The following is a 15,555-nucleotide window of genomic DNA, read 5'->3' as shown; positions in this document are numbered from 1 at the left end:
GCACCTTTACCAATTATATACTTTAAATTTTGGCAATTGTCAATACCATGTTTAAAGCCGTATGTCTTCCTCCTCCTCCTCCTTCTTCTTCATCATCATCACACAAGAACTAAGTATTAACAAGGAAGAAGACACTTTAGTTTTTTCACCAGGCTCAACAACCAAAGTTCAGAGAAATATAAGTCTTTGTTCACATACTAGTCCCAACTACAGGTAGGCATAAAAATATATTTTATCAGATTCAGGTGCATAGACATAATGTACACTAGGAAATGGGAAGATAGTCAGATTTCTAACATTCATTCAAATTCTGATTGATGCAGAGTATATTAGTGCAATTCTTCAATCACACCCCTATGGGGTCATGGTCAATGTGATTTCAGCTACATGCATTTAACAAAGTATAAATATAAGGAAGACAATTGAAAACAAGGGTTCAACTAGCAGTTACAAGGCATGACCAAAATTTTCCAATCATTTAATGTTTGGAAAAGTCAGAGAAGGAGCCAAGGGAAGGGTGGGGTTTTTTTGTTTTGTTTTTTTTGTAGTTGTTCCCAGAAAACTGGAAGAGTTGACACTGAAAATTACACTGCAACAGGTGCTGAAGGAAGGTCCTGGAACAAAGTAGATGCTACATCTTTTGATTGCTGCAGATTGCAATTCAAGCTGGCTGCAGGAACCATCAAGAGGATGGACTAATGAAGGGAGGGGGCTGCCAAGATTGTAATTATTTCCAGAGTGGATGGAGAGAAAAAGTTTAGAAGAGAAAGATGCTAGAAATGGAAATGGGTGAAAGAAAGAAAAAGGATACTTGCATAGCAGAGCCGAGAAACAAAACAAGGTCAGGTCCATTCGGACAGACAGATAGCGGCCATTATATCTGTTCACGGTTGACATAATTCAAGAATAGGAGTAACAACTGCTCTCTTTCTATGCTGATCTCTGCTGTGATAACAGAAGAGACTATTAGTAGCTTAGGGTTGAACTGTGGAGTCCTTGGTGCTCTCTGAACTTGACTGTTTGCTTGCAGTCATTTCATTGGTAACATCATTATATTGAACCTCATGTGAACATTATTCATATTGTCTCTGCTGACTAGATGAAGCCTAGCTGAATATTTTTAAGCTAAGAAAGCTAAGAGTACTTCCAATCACATTTTCACCCCTCTCCTAAAGCTTCTCAATATTTCTTTATTTTACATTTCAACAGAGCATGCACAAAAGATTGTTCTTTTCTTTTTGGCATAATTTTATTGCTGATGGGCTTTTTCTGAAAAGCAAGCAGCTGGGATCTCTCAGGAAGCTTTGCAAGAAGTGTGAATAACCAAACTAGAAACTGTATTTACTTTTCTACCATTCCAAAACAGAGCCACCCAGCTTTTCCAGAGACCTCATTTCAGCTAAATATGAACACAATCTTCAAAAGAACTGTGTACTCAAACCCACTTACACATTTGAGGAACTCTATAAAACTCTTGAGAGTTGGAACTTGCCAACTCCAAGAAATGTAAAAACTATCTTATATCTGAGAGGCCTCCCATGATAAACGTATCTATGGGCAAATGATTCAACAAGGTTTCCCCATGGCATCCTATTAAATTTAATTATGCACCTAAGAAGCCTAGCTTAAGCTGTGGTGTCAACAGAAGGTCTCCAAGAGAACACAACCTTATTTTGTCCTTCTCCCTTGGCAGTTTTATTAACCTTGATATACAATAGTGATTGACTCTACCATTCTCTATTTTTAGATGATCTTTTCAAGATTCTAGAATCCTGTTTTCCCAGGGTTCTTTAAAAAAATCCTTTACTCTTCTAATCAATGCCCAACTAGAACTATACTATCTGCTTGAGGATGTTCCTAGAATTTGAATTTGTAAATTCTCTCTTAAGCAACACCCTCAATTGTAGATATCAAGGAGGTAAGTAATCCTTTTTACAGGAAAGGCCACATTCTGCAAGAAGGCAATTCTAAAAGGAGGCTCAGAGGGAGAAAAAAAAAAGGCATTGTATAAATTAATTTTAGTTAAAATGAATGGCCACTCAGTTGTTTCTAAGAGGTCCCAAATGGAAAGCATGACATTCAGCTTAAGCATCAAGAGAGGCACTCTAGATAGAAGAAAAATGGTATTTGAAAGGAAAACGAATCATTAACTCACAGAACGCAAAGGTTGGGAGGGATTTTCTGACTTGCAAGATTATGTTAACATAACCTTGCAATAAGCTAGCATTTCATTGTTGTCTGGACTTTCTCAATGGGCTAACAGTAGGTCAAAATAATTGGGGCTCCCTCTTTGTATCAAAACTAATTCACTGTTTAACAGACCCAATTTGCTGCTTTCCTATTGTACGTCTGGGAAGCTGCTTGGTCTGTGCCTGATTGGGGGTGGGAGGAAGGGTACTTCTGGTTGTATATTTTTTTAGGGATTTTTATGAGCCTTTTAGAATCATTATATGAGATACGGGTCATATAGGTCCTGCAAATAAATAACCTCCAGTTGGGCCCTGCTGCAGGATTTATGAGAATGCAAATTGGGATAGCAATGATTTTAGATTCCAACAGCATTGGCTCCCTGTGTTTCCAGAACTGGAGTATGGGCCAGAGTGTGAAAAATACACCCTGGGTAAGGACATGGGATGGGTTAGACTTGGCTTGTTTGTGAACTGGAATGTATGTGGATAGATAGGTTGCCTAAGAAATGGTGCAACATTTTCTATGAACCTCTCTTAGAATAAGTATTGCTGACTTGTAAATGACCAGATTCTCTATAACCTAATAAACACCTATTTGCCAAGAAGGTGGACTGGGGAGATTGGAGCCTGAAATTGAATTTTGCCAGCTCAAGTACAATCCACACAAGAAACCCAAGCTTTATTCCTGTCGCTGTTGTTCTCCCTTTATTCCAGAGGTCTTCAAACTTGACCGCTTTAAGACCTGTGGACTTCAACTCCCAGAATTCCCCCTTCCAGTCATGTTAGCTGAGGAATTCTGGGAATTGAAGTCCACAAGTCTTCAACTTGCGAAGTTTGAGGACCCTTGCTTTATTCTAAATTGCTTTCTTTTGGAGCAATTGTTTAAGGAAGCTTCGAGAAGCAGATTGTATCATTTGTATGAAAGGGAACAGGCCTCATCCTTGGGATTTGAAGGGAATAGTCATACAGGTAGTCCTAAGCTTACCACCACAATTGGGTCTAGAATTTCCATTGCTAAGCCAGGCAGTTGTTAATTGAGTTGCACCCAATTTTACAATCTTTTGTGTGTGTGTGCTATAGTTGTTATATGAATCACTACAGTTGCTCGGTGAACCATGCAGTCATTAAGCAAATCCAGATTCCCCCCACCCCTTGTCTTTTCTGGTTGAAAGCCAATTGGGAAGGTTGCAAATGGCATGACCCCAGGTGGCTGCAACCTTCCCAAATACATGGCAGTTGCTAAGCACCCAAAGGTCAATCTGTCAGAATATTCATGAACTGGAAGAGGCATGGTAACAAGGTCAGCCAATGAACAGGCATAGCAATGGATCAGTCAATGGGAGCTGAATTGGAAAGTGAAACTAGAAGTAGCCTGGGTGTGTTTCTAGTTTCTGCTCTGAACTCGGAAGCTGCTGCTCGTGTTTTTTTGCTTGTAACTTTTGGAAGAATCTACCACTGGTATTGTAAACTTTACTTCAAATGTTATTATGTATATAAAAAAGTTAATGAATCCTGCTGAATCAGTCCTCTGTGTGTGCTTTCTGCATTTGAATTTCTGCTGCAAAATCTAACACAATCATGTGATGGTTGTAAGCGCAAGGGCTACTTGCAAGTCACCTTTTGTCAGTGCGACTGTTAATTCTGAATGGTCGCTAAACAAAGGGTTGTAAGTTGAGAACTGCCTGTATAACAGCTTCTATTTACATTCTTACTTGTCACTGAGAGACACCTGCACATGAATTACACCACCTATCCCCATAGCTTCATAGCCACAGCCTGATTGGTAGAAAACCTTTCTATTTTATGTAACACAGAACCTAATACAGGTAGTCCTCGACTTACAACAGTTAGTTTAGTGACCGTTCAAAGTTACAATGGCACTGAAATATGTGAACTGTTTTTCAGTTACGATCTTTACGGCATCCCCATGATGTGATCAAAGATTCAGATGTTTTGACAAATGGTTTATATATATGGCTATTTCTATGTCCTAAGATCGTGTGATCGCCTTTTGCGACCTTCTGACAGGCAGTGTCAATGGGGAATTCAGATTCACTTAACAATTGAGTTACTAACTTAGCAACTGCAGTGATTCACTTAACAACTGAGACAAGGTCTAAAATGGGGCAAAACTCACTTAAACAAATGTGTTCTGACCCAGCTCCCCGAACACAACAAGCCCTCTGAAGTTAATTCAAAGATTCCTTTATTAGGAACGCCAGCAGCCCCAGCAAAAAGTTTACCTCTCAATGCAGGCTAACAAGTTCAGCTGGCTGGAAGATGAATAGTTGTCTGCCACACCTATTCATCTCCACCCACTGCCTTTTATCCCCAAAGCTAGGGTGGGGCTTCACTAGCAGCAGTGGCTCTTCCTTCCCAAGGATCAGCCCACAGGTTTCCACTGCTCTCCTCTCCTCTGCCTTCTGGGCATCCACGTGTCAGGCACTGGACCCGTCTCTCTCTCTCTCTCTCTCTGACATTCCCTCTTCCCCCTTGGAACTCTCAGGTTGCCTCGAGGCTGACCCTGACTCCCATGCAGTGGTGGTATTCTACCAGTTAGGCCTGGTTCTGCCGAGACGGTAGCAGTCAGTGATGAGCAGCGGAGACCAAACCGGTTCTCTCCGCCGCTCTGCTGTTGGGCCCACCCAACTGCCCAGGCTCCCATACTCACCTTTACTCTCTGCTTTTGAAGCGCAGCTGCTTTACGCGGCACAGCAGAGTGCTGTGCGGCAGCTGCTGAAGCAGCCAGGAGAGTGCAGGCTTGAAGGAGGTGAGTTGGAACGCTTCTGCGCCTGCACAAAGTGCACATTTGGCGCACACACACAGTGTGCACGCATGCAAAGCGTGCCTGGTGGTGAAACTTTTTGAATCCCACCACTGCTCCCAAGCTGCCTCCTCCGATTTGGCTGCTGGAGGGGCCGACGGCTGACAGACCATAACAAAATGTCTTACTTACCAACAGAAATTTGGGGCTCAGTTATGGCTGTAAGTCGAGGACTGCCTTTGCTAATCATCAGGAACTGTTCTTCAACCCTTCAAACTCCAAAACCATCAAAGTTTACTATACTCATTATTTTTAAAAAAGTAGAAAACAACCCAAAGGAAATGGCATATGATTTTTCACCAAATTCTGCTAAGTCATACCCCTTAAGGAAGCCAAGAGCACTGTACTTCAAGTGTTCATTGTAGGCATCTAAGTTTTACACGTCGGTTGAAATAGGCAGTTTGTACATGTGAAGTCTTTCCATAAAGTGGGGGTCATCCATTAGACGTCAGTTTTTATAGAAGACAGGTTTTAAATATTGCCTTTTAGATGGGCAGATAGTCCTCTGAAGGCATGTCTAAGCAACAGCCAATCTGAAGGAATAGAAGGAGAGTATGAAATTCTAAAATAAATGAAATCAGCAAGCAAGAAGTCCAAATCATATTAAGAAGAAAAATTCCAAACAACTTCCGGATCTTTTTAAAAGAATCATTCATATAGTTTTGGCTTAGAGAAACATAGAGGATTTGCTTTTGTAAATGGTTCATATTCAGCTACAGATACTAGCAAAAAAAACTTTCTGTACTTCTTTACTTCACAGTTGTATGATGCACTGAACAATCTCATGGTGGTACTTTAAAGAAATCCATACTACTATTGCTTCAGGAAAAAAAAACTCCAGAAGAGCAAAGGAGTTTGATTGGCAAAGTTGATCTGATCTTTTCCTTAAGAACATGTTACAGTACAGAGTACTCTAGTTTATATTGTCCAAGTTGTCAGATAGCTACCGTGTTTCTCACAAAATAAGGCCGGGACTTATTTTTTTTTTGACCTCCCCCAAAAAACTGCTAGGCTGCTTCCCTAGCCGTCAGAGAGAGCCTGAAGCCCCGCATCCTTTCCACCCCTCGCCCAGCCCGTCCCCATCCCCACGCATCTCCAAATGCGCCGGCAGCTCCAAACGCTGCAGCGGAATGGGCATCAGGCAGAGGCGCTGACTCGGCGGGGCTCAGCTGGGAGGACGCAGTGCAGGCCGTCACCTTGCCTCCCTGTCCATGGATGGGTGGGCGCTATCACTGCCCCGGGCGGCCTCTCCTGGTGGCCTCTTCGGGTTCGGGCTGGAGGGACTTGGGAAGGAAGCCAAGCTTGGGTCAGTCCGGCTCTTTCACTTGGCAGGTGGGCGCACACCCATGGCTCGCTTTCCCAGCTCTACCCAGCCCGCACAGCTCCGGCGTGGTCCTGGTGGGATGAGCGGAGGGCCTGGCAGGGAGGCGCTCGCTGCCTTGGTGAGAACTCTGCCACCGGGGAGGAGGGCCCGCCTGTCAGCTGTGCTGGGTGCCCCAGGCGAAGCTCTTCGCGCTCTGCCCGGCGCCAGGCGGGGATGGCGGCTGGGTGCTTCTCCCAGGGTGGGCCGATCCTGCGCTGCGGCCCCAGGAGATTCACCTCCCCACGTGGGGTTGGGCTGCCCTCTCGGGCAGGGGAGGCTTTGTTGTAGTAGGGTGTCGTTTTTAGAAGAATTGGCTTTACCTTCGAAGGCAAAGGGAAGGCGGCGACAGGAGCGCCTGAAGCCAAGTGTCTCCGCAAGGCTCCAGTTGCAGGGAGGAGCCCTGGCTGGCCGCGCATGGCTGCGCCAAACGCTGCGACATTGCTCTAAACGCTGCAGCAGCCAGGGAGAAGGGAAAGCAACGGTGGCGGAAGGTCTCCCGATACGAAGTGCCCCACCAACGCAGGCAGCACCATATCCGGGTATGCAACAAAAGTACTTCCTAACGGCAAGCCCCCCCCGCTATTCCCCCCCATTTCAAATGTTTAATATAGGCCTTAATTTGGGGGGAGGGGCTTAATTTGATTTTATGCCAATAAAACATGCTGGGCCTTCCTATTGGTGGAGGCCGTATTGTTGGAGAAACACAGTACCATCTGCTAACCCTGTATTTTATTATCGTAACTAGAAGCGGAGCTACTTGGAAGGAATAAATGTGACACAGACCCATTTTCAGTGAAGAAATCAAATTTTGGAACTGCAGTAAATCCAGTCAAACAGTGGCAGAACAGGAGTCTACAAATTGCTCATATGAGCTCTGTCCTCTGTAAATCTGAATCAACTCAGTTCAGAATTGTTTTCCCTACAAGATTAAGTTGTGTTTTATACTTTCCCATGGGATGTTGAAAGCTACTTGCTGAATTAAGCAGTGGAGCATTTTTGGAGAACAGTAAGCATTTCTGGGCATTTACAACACATATCATATTAAGGTAACCTTGCAATTAACTCCAAGAACATTATTTGTTCACAGATTACAGTTATTATCTTTTCTATCCTCGTGTCTTGGTCCGCAGGTAGTTAAACTGAAGATTCATAGGGCTCCATTCTATCCCCAACTTACAACCCTAATGGAGCTCAAAATTTTTGCCATATATCATGATGGTCCTCAGTTGAGGTATTCATATGACTAACCCAATTTTATGACATTTTTTGCAGTGGTTCTTAATTAATGTATCAGTTGTAACACGAATCCTGCAGTTGTTAAGCAAACTCATTGTCCACAATGGGTGGGTTTTTTTTTTTTGCCAGAAACCAGAGAAAAATCCTAATTTCCAGCAAAAAAACAACAACCATAAACCAGTCATGCCATTAGAGGACAATGCACACAGCCATAAATGTGGGCCAGTTGCCAAGTGCCCAAAATGCCCTCAGGTGACCAGTGGGGGACAGCAAGTCATCAGAACTTGGAATTTGGGTTGTAAATACTTTTGGGGGGGGCCATCATAACTTTGGTCACTAAGCAACTGATTGTAAGTCAAGGACCACCTGTACGACTTAATATGTTATGCAGCTATTCAAAGTGGCCACCAAGAGTGAGGCAAACTGACAATCAGTATGCTTGATAATACCTTTAGTCCTCTATATAGTGAGAATCAGCAAAGGCTGCATGGGTTCTGGACTAATAGCTAGTAAATATTAACTAAATTCTTACAAGACAGAATTATTAAGGATAAGTAGTTGTCTCATCTAGGAATTATGGTGGTTATTTATAGGTATTCTTGACCACAATTGAAACCAACAACTTTATGACTTTCCGTTTTACTCCTAGCTTCTCTATTGACTCTACTTATTGAAAGCTGGCAGTGAAGAACAGAATATGTGGCTGTGGGCTGTAGTAAATCATAAAATTACTGTTTCAGTTCCATCATAAATCTGAACGTTTGGGAGCTCTACAAAAGGTCCTGGGAGACTCTGGGGGGCCTCGGATCATCCTTCAATAGACACTGATTTAGGGGTAATGTGCGATCCCCAATCCCAGAGAAAAAAACAGAGTCATACCGATGCTCCTTCAAACACTGGGAGATACACATCCACACACCTTCCCCATTACCTTGATCGTGGGCCTTAAATATGAGTAAGCGCGTCGGATTCTCGTGCCCGGGAATGGACACGGGAACAAACGCAGACCTGCCTGGGCCATCAAGGGCGGAGGGAGGTCAACTGCAAAACAAAAAAGCACCTTCTCGCTATCATTTCCTGGCTGCGAATTTCCGGACTATCCCTAGCTTTGCTGCCATCTAGCCGTCGTCCGGACTTTTCGCAACGCTTCGAAAACTGGGGCAACGTCCTAAAACGCGCTTGGGAGAAAAGGTTTAGGGAAAGCACTGCGGTCCTGATTCGCTTTCAGAACCATCGCTCTCTTTGCTCTGCAGCCCACATAAACCGGCCGCTTACTGCGGGCCTTGACAGGCCGTTACTTCAGCTCTTAGAGCTGCTTCAGTTTCTACTCTGCCAATTGCTCCCAAAATAAAATGGTGCATTTTATTGAAACTTGCCCGCCCCCCGCCAAAAAAATAAAATAAAATAAAAAAAGCCCTGGCTCTTTTTTGAGGAAAGCGCAGCGGAATGCACCGTGAAGTACCTATATCCGGCTCGGTTGCTTAATCCGTCCCTTGTATTTCTGCTGCTCTCTGGCCAATTTAGGCAGGGCTCTTACACCAATTCTTGAAAGGAGATTGAATGGCGTTCCATTCCTGCGCCGGATTTCTACGGTTAAAATGTTTTCTTCTCCTCTACCTATATCCCTTCCTAAACCCGAGAGCATAAACATTTGACTGCTGCCCTCTCGCGTCCGCAACGCAGCCAACTACGCGCCGTCCCCTCGTTGCGATTAATGATTTCTTCTCCCGCGGCGAGCGGACGCTCCCAGCAGCCACCCGCACTTAAGCCTCCTGGTATTGCAAAAGCAAATTTGCATTGTATTGCAAAAGCGAAGTTGTTGACTCGCTCCAACCCATCATCCCGACTTCCATCGCACAAACCTATTTTCCAGAAGGCGTTACAGGTCCACAAAAGCAGCATGGGCTGAAATTAAACGTCATTGGCACATTTAAAAACAAACACACACACACACACACGGATTTTGCAAGCTTGTTCGCTGTGCGAATAGAAGCCCCTACACTAGAGGAAATGGAACGAGCGAAGTAGAAAGTGAAAAGCTAATAGGGATAGGTTGGGCAAGCAGACATACCTTTGTATAATGCCACAGGTTCTGCAAACTTAATAATTTGGATTTTTAACCCCCTTCCTAAGGGATGTCACAATGCAAAAGTTGAGTCCTGGCAAGAGACCACTAGCTGGATCCCCTACTGATATATATAAAATTAAGTTAGTGTTTTCTTGTTTTAGTATATCTTGCTTTATTTGCTTGCATTGAACTATTTTCCCACTTTTCCTCAGAATCAAGTTAATGTGTATCCATAAGTCTTCAAAGTGGCAGAAAGCCATACAAAAATCTGAACCAGCACATTCCCTGCTATAGGAAGATTTTAAATTCTCTTCCAACTCCTACTTTCAAAGCCATAAAGGGAATTGTTTTGATTTTTTTTAAAAACATTAGAAGTTTTAATTAGCCCAGTCTCAAGGAATTCTGGCACTATAGCCTTTTAAACCAATTTGTCTAAATTCAGTATTTCCCATTCTAGTGACCTCCAGATGTTTTGAAGCAAATTACTTCCAAATTCCCAACCTGCTTTACATCAGCAGTGAACATTTAACTGCCAGCAAGTCTGTGTAACTGTTACCCAGGTGATTAGAATACATTTTTGAAAATCCTTTTAATGACATGGCGTTCAGCTTAGAAGCTGCAAGTCCTGGAGCTGTGCTGGAGTAATGACTGGACATCAGCATTTGACATAATTTCGTAGGTGGGCGGAAGATGTAAGGGTTCTCTTGAGGATCGCAGTCATAGTAATTCGCTTGCCACTATTCCAGCTGCTGACTGTAATGTCATGAGACTCATTGGCTTATTGACTTGGCTTGTTTTAAATCTCCATCTCTTTGCATGCTGGATGTTATTTTTTGAGATGACAGTAGTATGAAGCAGACCTTTAACTGTGTTTTTAAGTTTCACTGAGACTATACTGAAGTCTCTTACGAACCTGGTGCCCTCCAATTGAGAGGATAGAGAGAACCAACCACTGTAATGCCCAACTTCCTAAGCCACTGAACAAAAGGACCACTAATTCTCATCTTGCACTATGGAACAGAGTCTGTGTAGACGTCACAAAAAAATGGCAGATGGCCTCATCAGATCTTCCTCTCTAGATACATCTGACATCCACTCACCCTCAATTATACCCCAATTTCATTCAAGGAAAGCACAGGTTTAAAATTACGGTGAAGTCAAGAAGTCAAAATCCCTATTGCAAGGAACAAATCTTTTCAGTTAATGCCAATAAACATTTGCAGTAGTAGTAGATTGGCAGGTATGCCTAGTGAGGCAAAAGTCCCAATTGGAAGAAAAGCAGGATGCCTGTCTTCAGTAGCTCCTTCCACGATACCCTGTGCACAGCTCTTTCCAAACTAAGATTACACTGACATTGCCCTCCCCACAGCTCTCCCAATTTGCACTGCTGACTACAGGATAGGGAAAATTACCTTTATAAGATAATGATCAGAGTTGATCCACCTTATACCACTTTTTCCCCTTATCAGATCTATACATTTGTCAGTATTTATTGTTCCTGGAAATATCTTTTCATAATCAAAAGCCTGAAAAATCTTTTTAGGACTATAAACCTTTTACCAACTCTATGCATTAGGCCAGGGCCAGCCTTTTCCCTTTTTTTTTAAAATCTTCTTCTGAAGCTTTTCTTGCTGTTACCAATCTTCATGACATTTCGTTTGTCCTCCAACTTGTTTTGCTGGAGTAATTCTCTTCTTCATCTCCATCCATTGCTAGCTCTGAAGAACTTCAGATAGGGATAAGCAAGTCCACCCTATGTAGCTCCACCACCCACCCACATCCCGGGTTTTTGCTAACTTCCTGGAGTCCCCCTCGTCTCCAGATCATATCATATCATATCAGAGTATAGGATCTATGGCCTATCAGGGTTATCCAGTGAACTGGGTTCCAGCCCCAAGGAGATCGCCGGAATGCTTTTAATCTTGTTTAATAAGTTAACAATTCCAACAGAATTGATGCTGAGTCACGACCCAATTCATAATGTCTTCTTCCTTTTGATCCTCTTCTTTTATGCTGTTATGGCAACACCATTCAAAGGGCAGACACTCTGACAATGCAAGGAAAAGGATCAAGTGGGAGCACAGCACTTCCAGCAGCTACACCCACAAAAAGAAATTATGCATCAGGGCACAGTTCATTTTACCTCTTCTCTTTCTCCACGCCCCAAGTCAATAAACCCCCTTTCTAAGAAGTTTCAAAGATCAGATGCCCCTTGAGATATTTTGTTCCATGTTCTGGCTTGATGTCAGACAAAAAAAAAAATGTGCTTTGGTGAAACCACAATGCAAAACAGAATATTTTATTAGAACTTTAAATGAAGCATTTTCCACAAGTTGGAAGTTTTGTTTAAAAAGATAGATGCACCTATAATTACCAGAATGTTGTATGGTATTTGGGGTACTTTTACATACTATTCAAACAGTTCTGCTACCATGCATCTTCTTCCCAGAGCTCGAACACACTTGTAAGACACGGAACTCAAAAACACACCTGGAATAATTTAAAAATGCATTAAACACCCATATATTACACAACAGAAAAGACTTCAAACTTTTTTTTTCCTGAACCCATATTTCTGTTGGGTGAAATTCTACTGAGCGGGAGGATGCTCCCATAGGAGGAAAGGAAATAACTGTTTATTTTCCTTCTTGCAAATCTGCACCTGAAAACTGGGACACTCGCCCCAAAGGGCAAGAAGTAGTCTAGGGCCAGAACTGTGTCTCTTTCCTTTCTCCGCTACAAGTATCCTCTAGCTTACAGTCCCTTTTATTCAAGGAAGAAGCCCTTCTATTTGTTGAAGGCCAGTTCTGAATCAAATGTTCTTTAAGTGCTATTGTGTTTTACTCTGTTACATAGAGAACAAAATTGTAAGCAAAAATGGTGGGTTTTATATTTCATGGTGTACAACGCCGACCTTGCTGAGATGGGCAGCTACAGAAATCAAATAAATAAATAAAATACATGACAGTAACAGCTGAGTTGTAGATCAGAATAAGCACATAACTACATAAAGACTTCATTTTTTCCCTGGATATTGGAAGTCATTATTCTTTAATGTAATTTTAGTGCAGCGGTTACTTGAGTCCAGGCCATCAGTTAGTATACAGTACAGCATTTAAGCTCTACCAACGTAAGCAGAGCACTTACACTTACTGAAGGCCTGGCGGCCATAATTGGGATTTTAAAAGGCACATTTAAAGGCTAGAAACCTCTATGGGTGCCCTGTTAAATGAAAGAAGAATGATTTACTATTTTAGCCTGCATTACAACTTTTTGTCTATGCCAATGCTAGAAAATAAGTTTTTTTCCAAAAAGATACACAAAAAGGATACAAGAAAGGATACACTTTTCATGACACAGTATTACTGCAGTATTTACGCAGGAATGTTTCTAAAGAAGAACAGCAGAATGTGGTTTAATCCTTTTATTCTCTGGTTTTCATCTAGACTGCCAATTTTGAAATAGTGATCATCATTTAAAAATTTGTAACCAGATATAACTTAAAGAAATGGGCACAACATCTGAAATCTACAACAAATATTTTACACTATTTTATGTTACCTGACATTGTTTTTGAAAAAAAAAAGCACTACGTCAATTTTGTTAAGCTTTCTCACTTTTTGTGCTGTTTTCCAAGGTGACAATCTTTGGCAGAAGCTAAGCAACGTACAGCTAGAACCCATAACTATGATCCAGTCTAAATGCTGCTTACACAACATAAATATATTTGTTCAAAATATATTCAGTGAAATTACACAGCAGGAACCCACTCTTGTCACAACAGCGTTTGTAAACTACTCTGTACTTCTTCAGCATACACCCAGAGATAAAATGGAGGGGGGAGCATTTTCATAATATAGATTTCCCTTGACTCTGCAGTTAAATGTATACCTTCTGATTTTGCTTATAAACACTATAAGCGTAGCACCACATGCAGACACAATAAAAATGTGTTCATTAAGGTTACCTATAAGGGTTTTTTCTAGTCGTGAAATCTGGCATAGAATGGGAACTATGCACAAAGACAAGAATTATCCTTGATTTAACTCTCAGCCGTAGAAAAGGAGAGGAAAAGGAGCTAAGAAATAGTTCTGTTATTGTGGAGGAAATTTTAGAAACACTTCTAAACAGACCATCAGGGTGTAGCCTTATCTATCAAACAAAGGAGCGATAAGCACTAAATCTCTCAACAGCTACAAAAAAATGGTTCTAAGTTTATGAAATTAATGGAAGTTTACTTAAATCTCTTGAGACCTGATGATCTCATGAGAATGGCACACACGCATATTTACACTGTACAATGGATAACTAATTAAGGTTTGAGTGCTTATGAGCACTATCCTAACCTATGAATTTATAAAAAAGCTTCAGTCATCAAGCTTGGCTTTTTTTCCCTGCAGGGCTGGGTTAGTTTCTGTCTTTTTGATACTGAACTAAAGGACATAATGCTCTGCTTTTTCCGCAGACTTACAGGGTTGACCAGGTCGTTGAAGCAGCTTCCTTCCTCACTGATCAGCTATTACTTAAATAATCTGGCAGTAGAGAAGCTGGTGAATCCTTAACCTTTCTTCATAATTTGAGAAACGACTGAACAGCAACAAGCAGAACACCTATTATTTTATTGTCAGTTTTCTATTTCACCGTCAAGTATGTTCCAAATGGCATACAAAGCATTCCCTCCTCTGATTTTGCCCACAAATTGCCTACAATCAATTTGAGAATAGAAGTGACTGAATCAAGTTCACCTGGTGAACTTCCATGACTGAGGTTGGACTTGAAAGATGAGTTTCATTGATCCTGGGTGAGCTTACTAACCATTTGAAAGAGCAAGCAGTATGTGAACATTAATGACTCTGTGTGCTTACAAAAAGGGTTTATCGGGAAGAAAACTTTTAAATTTGGCCCCAGGCACTTTCTGATATGCAGTGGATTTAAAAGAGCATTCCAGCCTATCTGAAATGAAAAGAAAAAACTGAAATTCTTTTCTAATCGTTATTTTTATATCCGTAAAAATTATTTATCCTTTTTTTTTTGAAGAAAAGTTTAAAAAATTATTATCAGAATTTTTAATTAGCTAAGACATATTTAAAATATTTAAAATGTTACTAGCTACTTTAAGGGTGAAAACAATCTAGTCAAGCCAAGTGGTAAAAAAAACCTCTGGGCTCTGACATCATTACTCATTATTGGTGAAATCTCTGCTTTAAGGATATTAAAAACATTAAAGAGAAATGGCCACAAGTTGAGGAAACAATACCAAAAACATACAAGATTAGAGGTGAGTGTTGAAAACTCATTTTGAGATTTTGATCTTTTTAAAAAGTTATTATTTATGTTTAGGTATCCACATCGTAGTATAATACATGTGACGGTATCCAATGCTGAAACATTTGCTATTCCCAAGGTTCAATAAATCTTAAATTTAATGATCAAGAATGACTGGTGTTCTAATCCAAGTCAATTAATAAGCTAAGAAGACAGTCCCCTACCTGCCGATATACATCTAGATCGGGGTGTCAAACTCTTGTCATCACTTTGTTGTCACATGACATATCGGGACCTTTTCCCCTTCACTAAACTGGACGGAGGCGTGGCCAGCATGTGACGCATCTGACCCGAAAGCCATGAGTTTGACAGCCATGATCTAGATGGTCTGACGCATTTGGGCCAGTCACTCTCTCTTAGCCCCCAACCCACCTCACAGGGTAGCTGTAGGAAAAATAGGAAGAAGAGTATTGTGTATGTTTGCTGCCTTGAATTATCTACAAAGTAATAAAGGTGGTATTTTAAAAAATCTAATAAATGTGCATCCAGCATAGCTAGATGTGCCGTTTGATGTGATTGGATGCCTACAAATTCAGTATCCAGGATCTCA

The 15,555-nt window shown here is 41.6% G+C and overlaps 1 protein-coding gene across 5 annotated transcripts in view; it reads right to left on the bottom strand.

Annotated features, from left to right (window-relative positions):
- Window positions 1–11,963: 11,963 nt before the first annotated feature.
- The window catches only part of RNPC3 (RNA binding region (RNP1, RRM) containing 3), a 19,688-nt gene continuing 16,096 nt past the window's right edge, over window positions 11,964–15,555 (bottom strand). The window contains exons 15-16 of one of the 5 annotated variants that reach the window (XR_015742940.1): window positions 12,363–13,070; window positions 11,964–12,170 (exon numbers count right to left, since the gene is read on the bottom strand). The gene's annotated coding sequence lies outside the window, so the exon portion shown is untranslated. The other 4 variants (XM_087930271.1, XM_026700425.2, XM_026700426.2 and 1 more) reach the window with 4 other exon arrangements.

Source organism: Pseudonaja textilis, chromosome 3, assembly GCF_049901715.1.
Source record: "Pseudonaja textilis isolate UNSWEBS1 chromosome 3, rPseTex1.2, whole genome shotgun sequence".
Lineage (NCBI taxonomy): Eukaryota > Metazoa > Chordata > Lepidosauria > Squamata > Elapidae > Pseudonaja > Pseudonaja textilis.
This window is presented reverse-complemented; position numbering and strand designations above follow the sequence as displayed.